This window comes from Suillus subaureus (genome assembly GCF_016647635.1).
Source record: "Suillus subaureus strain MN1 chromosome Unknown BJ212scaffold_3, whole genome shotgun sequence".
NCBI classification, from domain to species: Eukaryota; Fungi; Basidiomycota; class Agaricomycetes; order Boletales; family Suillaceae; genus Suillus; species Suillus subaureus.
In genome coordinates, this window is record NW_024538559.1 from 545,442 (window position 1) to 553,308 (window position 7,867).

A 7,867-nucleotide genomic window follows, 5' to 3' on the forward strand; every position below is an offset into this window, starting at 1 on the left:
AGGCATACCTTGACATGAACAATGAAGTATACGATAACGACAAGAAAAAGGTTATCTTCACGCTAAGCCTTATGACTAAAGGTGAAGCTGCTAAATGGGCCAAAGGCCAACTGAAAGCCGCAGTAGCAGCTAAGACTTATGGAACCTGGGAAGATTTTGCTAAGTAATTTAAATTGACCTTCTTCCCTAAGAATGTTGAACAAATGGCAATTCATCGCATCTCCACCCTTAGACAGACCGGCAGTGTAGCCGCATATGCCTCCCTATTCCGCACCATCCTCACCGATACTGGCATCAATGAAGAGAACACCAAGATCATGTTCTTCAGAAACAGCTTGAAGCATGAGATTGTCTCTGCAATCTACACCTTTGACACAACTCCCACCACCATTGAATCCTGGCTGGAGAAAGCCTTAGATGTCGAGGTTCGAAGGACCTTAACAGCACCTCCCACTTATACCAAAGCAAAGGATCCTTATGCAATGGATATAGATAGAACAGAGATAGACGAAGAAGACAGCGAGAAGAAAACTAGAAAGACTTATTTGACTCCTCAAGAACGGGAGCATAGGTGCAAAGGCGGCCTTTGCTTCAAGTGCGGCAAGAAGGGCTTAGCCACAGACTGCCCTAACCATCCCATGGTTATGACCAACACTAGAAAGGTAATCAAGGAATCATCTGACGATGATTACAAAGAATTTCTAGAATGGAAGGCGTTTAAAGCATGCCAGATGAAGAAAGCCAGTAAGAAACTGGTTAAGAAGGAAGAAAGTAGTGACAAAGAGGATTTTGCTTAGGGGAGCCTGCCATGGTGTCAGAAACTCCCAGAATTGGACTAGTAGTACAATCTGTTGGTGATAATAATTCTATTCATTTGCTGTTAACCATCAGATCGAAGAAGACCAAAAAAACCACCGTGGCTGCCGCTCTAATTGACTGTGGCACAGAAGGCGAATTTATCAATGAGAAGTTCATACTCAAAGAAAACATTCGCATGCACAAACTTGAAACCCCAATACCTGTGTGTAATGTAGATGGCACATTAAATAAAGCCAGAAGAATCACACAGTACTGTGAACTTTCATTTTTAATCAAAGATATCCTGATGCAAAAGCAATTCTTTGTAACCTCTCTAGGAGGAGAAGACGCTATCCTGGGAATGACTTGGCTAAAGAAAGAAAACCCAGATATTGATTGGACTAACCAAGAAGTCCACTTAAGGGAGTGTACCCTGAAAAAAGCAACCATCGAAGAAATCGAAGATGATGAAGACATCTTTTATGATGCTCTAGAGAACCTAGAAGAAGAATGGGACCCTGCTAACAAAACTCTCCCACATCTCCTAGATCCCATCAATGATGATGATGATTTTTATACCTTTATCCGGGAAACTGACGACATCTCACAGACACTTGCCCAGGACACTGCCAAACCAAAGAAAACCTTCAAAGAACTCATACCCAAAGAGTTCCGACAATACAAGGACGTATTTGGTGATGTAGCTAATGGTACCCTTCCTCCAGAACAAAAATATGACCACAAGATTGACCTCAAAGAATCATTCAAACCACAGAAATGCAAAATTTACCCACTTAACGCCAAAGAAGATAAGGCCATGAATGACTTTATTGATGAACATCTAGCTAAAGGGACCATCATCCCTTCTGAATCTCCTGAATCTTCTCCCTTCTTTTTCATCGGAAAGAAAGACAGTTCCCTCTGACTCTGCCAGGACTATCGCTACCTGAACGAACATACAGTTAAAAATAACTACCCCTTACCACTAATCTCAGGTCTTATAGATAAGCTAAAGGACGCCAAGATCTTTACCAAGATGGACATCAGATGGGGATATAACAATGTATGTATGAGAAAAACTGATCAATGGAAGGCAGCCTTCGCTACTTCCAGAGGACTTTTTGAACCTATGGTCATGCTCTTCGGAATGTGTAACTTGCCCGCCACCTTCCAGTCTATGATGAATGACCTGTTTGGAGACATGATCCAGGAAGGATGGATCATTATATACATGGATGACATACTCATCTTTTCTAGAGACGATGAAACCCACTGTATTCATACTCACAAAGTACTCCAATGACTCTGTGACAACCTCCTCCATCTCAAACCCAGAAAGTGTACCTTTAACATAATGGAAATCGAATACCTCAGCATGATCATTAAACCCGGTTCTATTGCCATGGACCCTGCTAAACTAAAGGGTATATCTGAATGGAAGACTCCCACAAAAGTGAAGGAAGTCTGATCATTCCTCAGATTCGCTAACTTTTACTGACAGTTTGTTGCTGACTATTCCTCCATCGCTAGACCACTGATCGATCTAACCAAGAAAGATGAAGAATTCTCTTGGACCCCAGAACATGAGGAAGCTTTCAATAAGCTGAAGCATATCTTCACTGCATCTCCCATTCTCCAAATACCTGACAAGAACTCCCCATTTGCCATCACCACTGATGCCTCTCTATATGCTACTGGCACAGTTCTTTTACAGAAAAATGATAATGGCAATTGGCTCCCTTGTTCCTTCCTCTCACAGTCTTTTAACCCAGCTGAACAGAATTACCAGATATATGACCAAGAATTACTTGCTATCATCTGGGCTCTAAAAGCCTGGTGACAATATCTCCTTGGATCTCCATTCCCTGTAACCATACAAACTGACCACAAAAACCTTACCTATTTTAGAGACATACAAGACCTGAACTGATGCCAAGCAAGATGGCAGACCTTCCTTTCCCAGTTTGAACTCCAAATCCAACACATACCCAGAAAAGATCTTATTATCCCAGATTTACTGTCTCGTAGAACGGATCACCTTCCTGATGATAGCATCGAAAAGGACAATATTAGTATTCAACTCCTTCCTGACTCCCTTTTCGTTAATGTCATTGATACTACCTTTATGGACAGACTACACATTTCCTCCATGATTGACCCTGTAGTTCATACTGCACTCCAAGCGCTCACTGACTCTTCTATTCCTCCTCCCCTCCGCTCTGCTCTTTCCAATTGGAAATTGAGCGACAGAATTCCCACTTATAAAGGACTTACTTATGTACCCCCCAGAGATCTCCGGCGAGAACTCACTTCCCTACATCACAACTCCCCCACCACCAGACACCCTGGACATTTCAAAACCCAGGAACTCCTCTCTTGTGACTACTGGTGGCCAGGACTAGCCACTTTTGTCAAGAACTTCATAGATGGCTATTGCATCTGCCAACAGAATAAAGTAAACACACACCCATCTTCACCCCCTCTATTTCCAATCCCCACTCCTATTTCCAACTGACCCTTCGCTCACTGCTTGGTGGATCTTATTACCAACTTACCCCTTTCTGACAGCTTCAACTCCATCATGGTCGTGGTTGACCATGGACTTTCAAAGGGGGTAGTTTTCACCCCTTGCCTTAAAACTATTGATGCTGAAGGCATCGCAAACATTTTCTTCTCCAAAGTTTTCTCTAGATACAGACTATACAATAAAATTATCTCTGACCATGGACCTCAGTTCACTTCCCGATTCCAGATCGAACTTGGAAAACTCCTTGGATACAAGAACTCTCTTTCCACTGCCTTCCATCCCCAGAGTGATGGAGAAACTGAATGAGTTAACCAAGAACTCAAAGTTTACCTCTGGATCTTCTGTGCCAACAATCAAACAGGCTGGGCACCCATGCTACCACTTGCTGAGTTTGTCCATAACTCTCGCCATCACTCTGCTCATGGTACCTCCCCCTTTTACCTCATGATGGGTTATCACCCACATCACCTCCCCAATCTCCATCCAAAATACGACATCCCTAATATAGAACAACAACTTATCATCCTTAATAAAGCACATGATGAAGTGCTAGCTGCTCACAAACTCGCATGTAACACCATGCATCAATGAATCACGTCTAAATTTGTACCATTCTCTAAAGGTGATAAGGTCTGGCTTGAAGCCAAGAACCTACATCTTGGATATCCTAATCGGAAACTTGCCCCTAAATGCGAGGGACCATTCACTATCATTGACATACAGTGGCTCAAAAAACTGTCCGCATGTTTTGACATTTTTCACTATCTATGATATTGTGTGAGAACGAACAAATGCCTCAAGGACATGGTTATACCACATTGTAGTATGGCTTCAGGGCTTTCATTTGAGCCCTACACCGTGGGAATCGGTGGAGATATGGTGGAGATACAAGGCTCACAAAATGGTGACTCATGCGGACAGTTTTTTGAGCACATATTAAAACTATATAAATCATCATTTATAACACCATAACAATCATGCCACCATTAAATAAATTATAAAGTGGTGTCATTATGTCATTTTAAAACCATATCTAACTATGCAAACCAAAAATTTCCATATGTCATGGTTATATTCACCATGAAAGCCACCCCCCCTGCTCAAAGGGATAATATCCTCTCTCTTTCCTATTCTGGCCTCTCTGCTTGTCAAATTTCCTCTAGAACTGGAGTATCCAAGTCCACTGTGGCCAAGTTCATCAAAGAAAGTCACACAGACAAGGAAAACTTCTGTGAAGGGTGTCCATCCAAGCTCACCTCTACTGATAGAAGGGCTATTATTCAACATATCACTACAGGAAAGGCTGATAATGCTGTCCAGGCCACCTATTACATCAATTCCACCATCACATTCCCTGTCTCTTCACACACTGTGAGAAACATTCTCAAGACAGCTCATCTCAGGTCAGTAACAAGGAAGAAAAGGCTCTCCTCTCTATCACACATATGCAGAGAGGACTAGCACCCTTCTTTTTTCACATATATACCTTGCCATCTGACCCAATCCTATTTATTGTGGTCTTATATGATCATATAACATGCTTCCAGTCCATGTAATCCAATGCTGATGGGCTAAGGCAAAGGTTAGTCATCTCTGTTTATGTGTGATAGAGAGGAGAGCCTTTTCTTCCTTGTTACTGACCTGAGATGAGCTGTCTTATAGTTTTAATATGTGCTCAAAAAACTGTCCGCATGAGTCATGATTTTGTAAGCCTTGTGTCTCCACCATATCTCCTCTGATTCTCACAATGTGGTGCTCAATCCAAAGCCCTGAAGCAGCACCACAATATGGTATCAGCATGTCACTGAGGTCTTTATGTATTCTCACATAATATTGTAAATAGTAAAAAATGCAAAAACATGTGGACAGTTTTTTGAGCCACTGTAACAGCATAGTCTGCTTTATACAGCATGTGTAGGTCATTCTTCATGTGTCAGGAACATCTTGACTACCTTCCAATTCTGTCATAATGCTCTCAGTCAAGCACATGGTATTTTCAGCACAGTGCCTATGACCAAGGACAGTCTGAAATTGTGGCTTATTGGTAGGACTAGAGGACATGACTGAGGGTATGTTATGAACTCAGATAGAGTGTCATTCCAATAAAGGACTCAGGATCAGGGTCAACCAAGGATAAGACCTTGTCAAGTCAATGCCTCCCTCAGGAGTGATTGTCTAGACTCCCACAGGATCTAGAGTTCAAATGGGACAATGGCTAGCCTCCTTCCCAAGGAGCTAGAGTTCAAGTATCAAGGAGAACTGAGTAGATTCAAGGTAGAGAAAATACAAGCAGTAACTAGAGTTTATATACATAAAGAAATCATGCACAGACCAAGCTGGGTGAAGGGTAGTAAGTACTGAGAAAGGAAGGTTCATGGGAAAACAGAGTATGAGTCAAAGATAAGAGAGACCATGAGGAGACAGCAAGGTAAAAAGGAAGTATTAGAAGTATAGCCATAAGGCATCTGCAGTGATGGTAAGAAAAAGAATAGGGTACTGTAACAGGGTAGGAATATGAGGGACAAAAAAGAGTAGCTAGTCTCACTAGAATATTATCAGGAACATATGGAGACTCCTGCTTCTGTCAGTGTAAAGTGCATGTATCAAGCTGTCAGATTTGTTGTGATTGTTGTTGTTGTCATTGCAGGACATAGTGGTTCAGGACAAGAAGCTCTGGATAAATCAGCACCCTTTCTGACTGTAAAGATTGTAAAGGTACCATTGACAGCCATATGGAATACATCTTGTACAGTGTATGGCCAGACCATACACTGTACCTATGGACCTCCTTTGGTAGAGCAACTGGTATGGCAACTGTATCCATTGATGGTTGCTATACAAACCATCTATGACAGCGATGGTGTGCAGCCCTACTGTACAGCAGGATCATTGCAATGATCAAACCTATACAACATAACAACACAAAGAAGGAGAGGTGGTTATGCAGCCTTATCATTGCACATGGCCAAGAAATACTCAGGCTTCTTTAGTACTGACTACATAGTTAGATATCTACTGCTTTAATGTGTATTACTATGCATTTACAAGTTGCTGTCAGTTCTTGGTTCCAATTTGATTGCAGGTCCTTCAAGCATTAAGCTATCCTAGGATATTCTGACAGACTTGCCAGTAATTAATATAATTAGACACATTATGAGAAATCCAGCTAATTCAGATAATTTGGAGAAATTTAGGACAGGAAGGTTTTCCTGGTGAATGTTGCAGAACCCCAGGAGTGATGGTACATCAAGTGGAGCACCAATTTGCATTGTAAAAATCTCAAAAAATCCTTAGCAAAAACATTCTAGTGCTAGGTGTCAGATGTGGACAAGAACAAAGAGAGTTAATGTCACACTACCTACTCACACAGAGACTATACTTTCTGGGAAGTCTAGGGAAGACTCAGTGACAGTTAATAGAATGATGCTGGATTAATAAGTACCTAGGGAAGACTAGGTTACATGAGTGATGTGTCAACTACACAACAAGATGAAATGCTCACCTCAGCAACAGTTAATAGAACAATGCTGAGGTGGTGAAAAATGCGAAGCCAGTACATAAGGGTCTGTGGAGGATCTGTGGCTGAGTGGTGAAGGTACTGTATAGTATAAAGTTGCTGCAGTCCAGTTCAGGTCTGGTTCAAGCAGATTTTGGTCAAACTCAAACTCAAACCAAGTAGCATTGTTTCCTCACCCTCAAACCCAAACCAGGATTATAGGTTCACCAATGGACCGGTCTGGTATGGTTCTGTTCAAGTTCAAACTGGTTCCAGACCCTTCACTGATACAAAATGGAATTTTTCATGAAAGTTTTACTACTCGAGCTCCCACAGCACTGGACAACCATCTTTTTGTTTTTGCACCTCACAAACGGAGTCTTCTGCACATTGTCTCCTCTCTGCAGCCTCCCTGTCAGCTTTCTCTGTGTCTCTCTGCACACTGACCATCCATACTAGTGTGATTTAATGATGCATAACACTAGTATTCAGTACTTGGTAGTGACTCAGCCACTGATATATTACAACTGTACAGTTACAGACTAACCTACAGTACTATCACTGATGGGGTTTTTTAAAATGGGTATTGGGTTTCAAAATTTGTTGATCATCATATCGTGAGCTGCACACTGCACAGAAATATTTTGTGATTTAAAAAACCTCTTGACAAGTGTACTACACTTCAAACATTGAAAACCTTTGAAAAACCCTGCCAGTGATAATACTGGTAGACAGACTCTGTTTACCTTTTTTAAAAATATCTATAGCAGTTTGGTCACAGTTTGAACAGGTCTGTGTACGGTTCTCAAATTCCACTTATCTCTGAACTGTGAACCCAACCACCTCTGGACCTCCCGAACCCTAACCATTACTGGACCGAACCACAGTCCAGTTCGAGGTTTGGAACTGGTTCTGTGGGTTCAGAACTGGACTGCAGCAACTTTAGTATAGTACATAGCAAGAGGCAAGAAAGGTGATATATCTGGAATGCATCTATTATGTCAACATACTCTATGTCAGCCTCATGCCTTGGCTAACTCAGACGG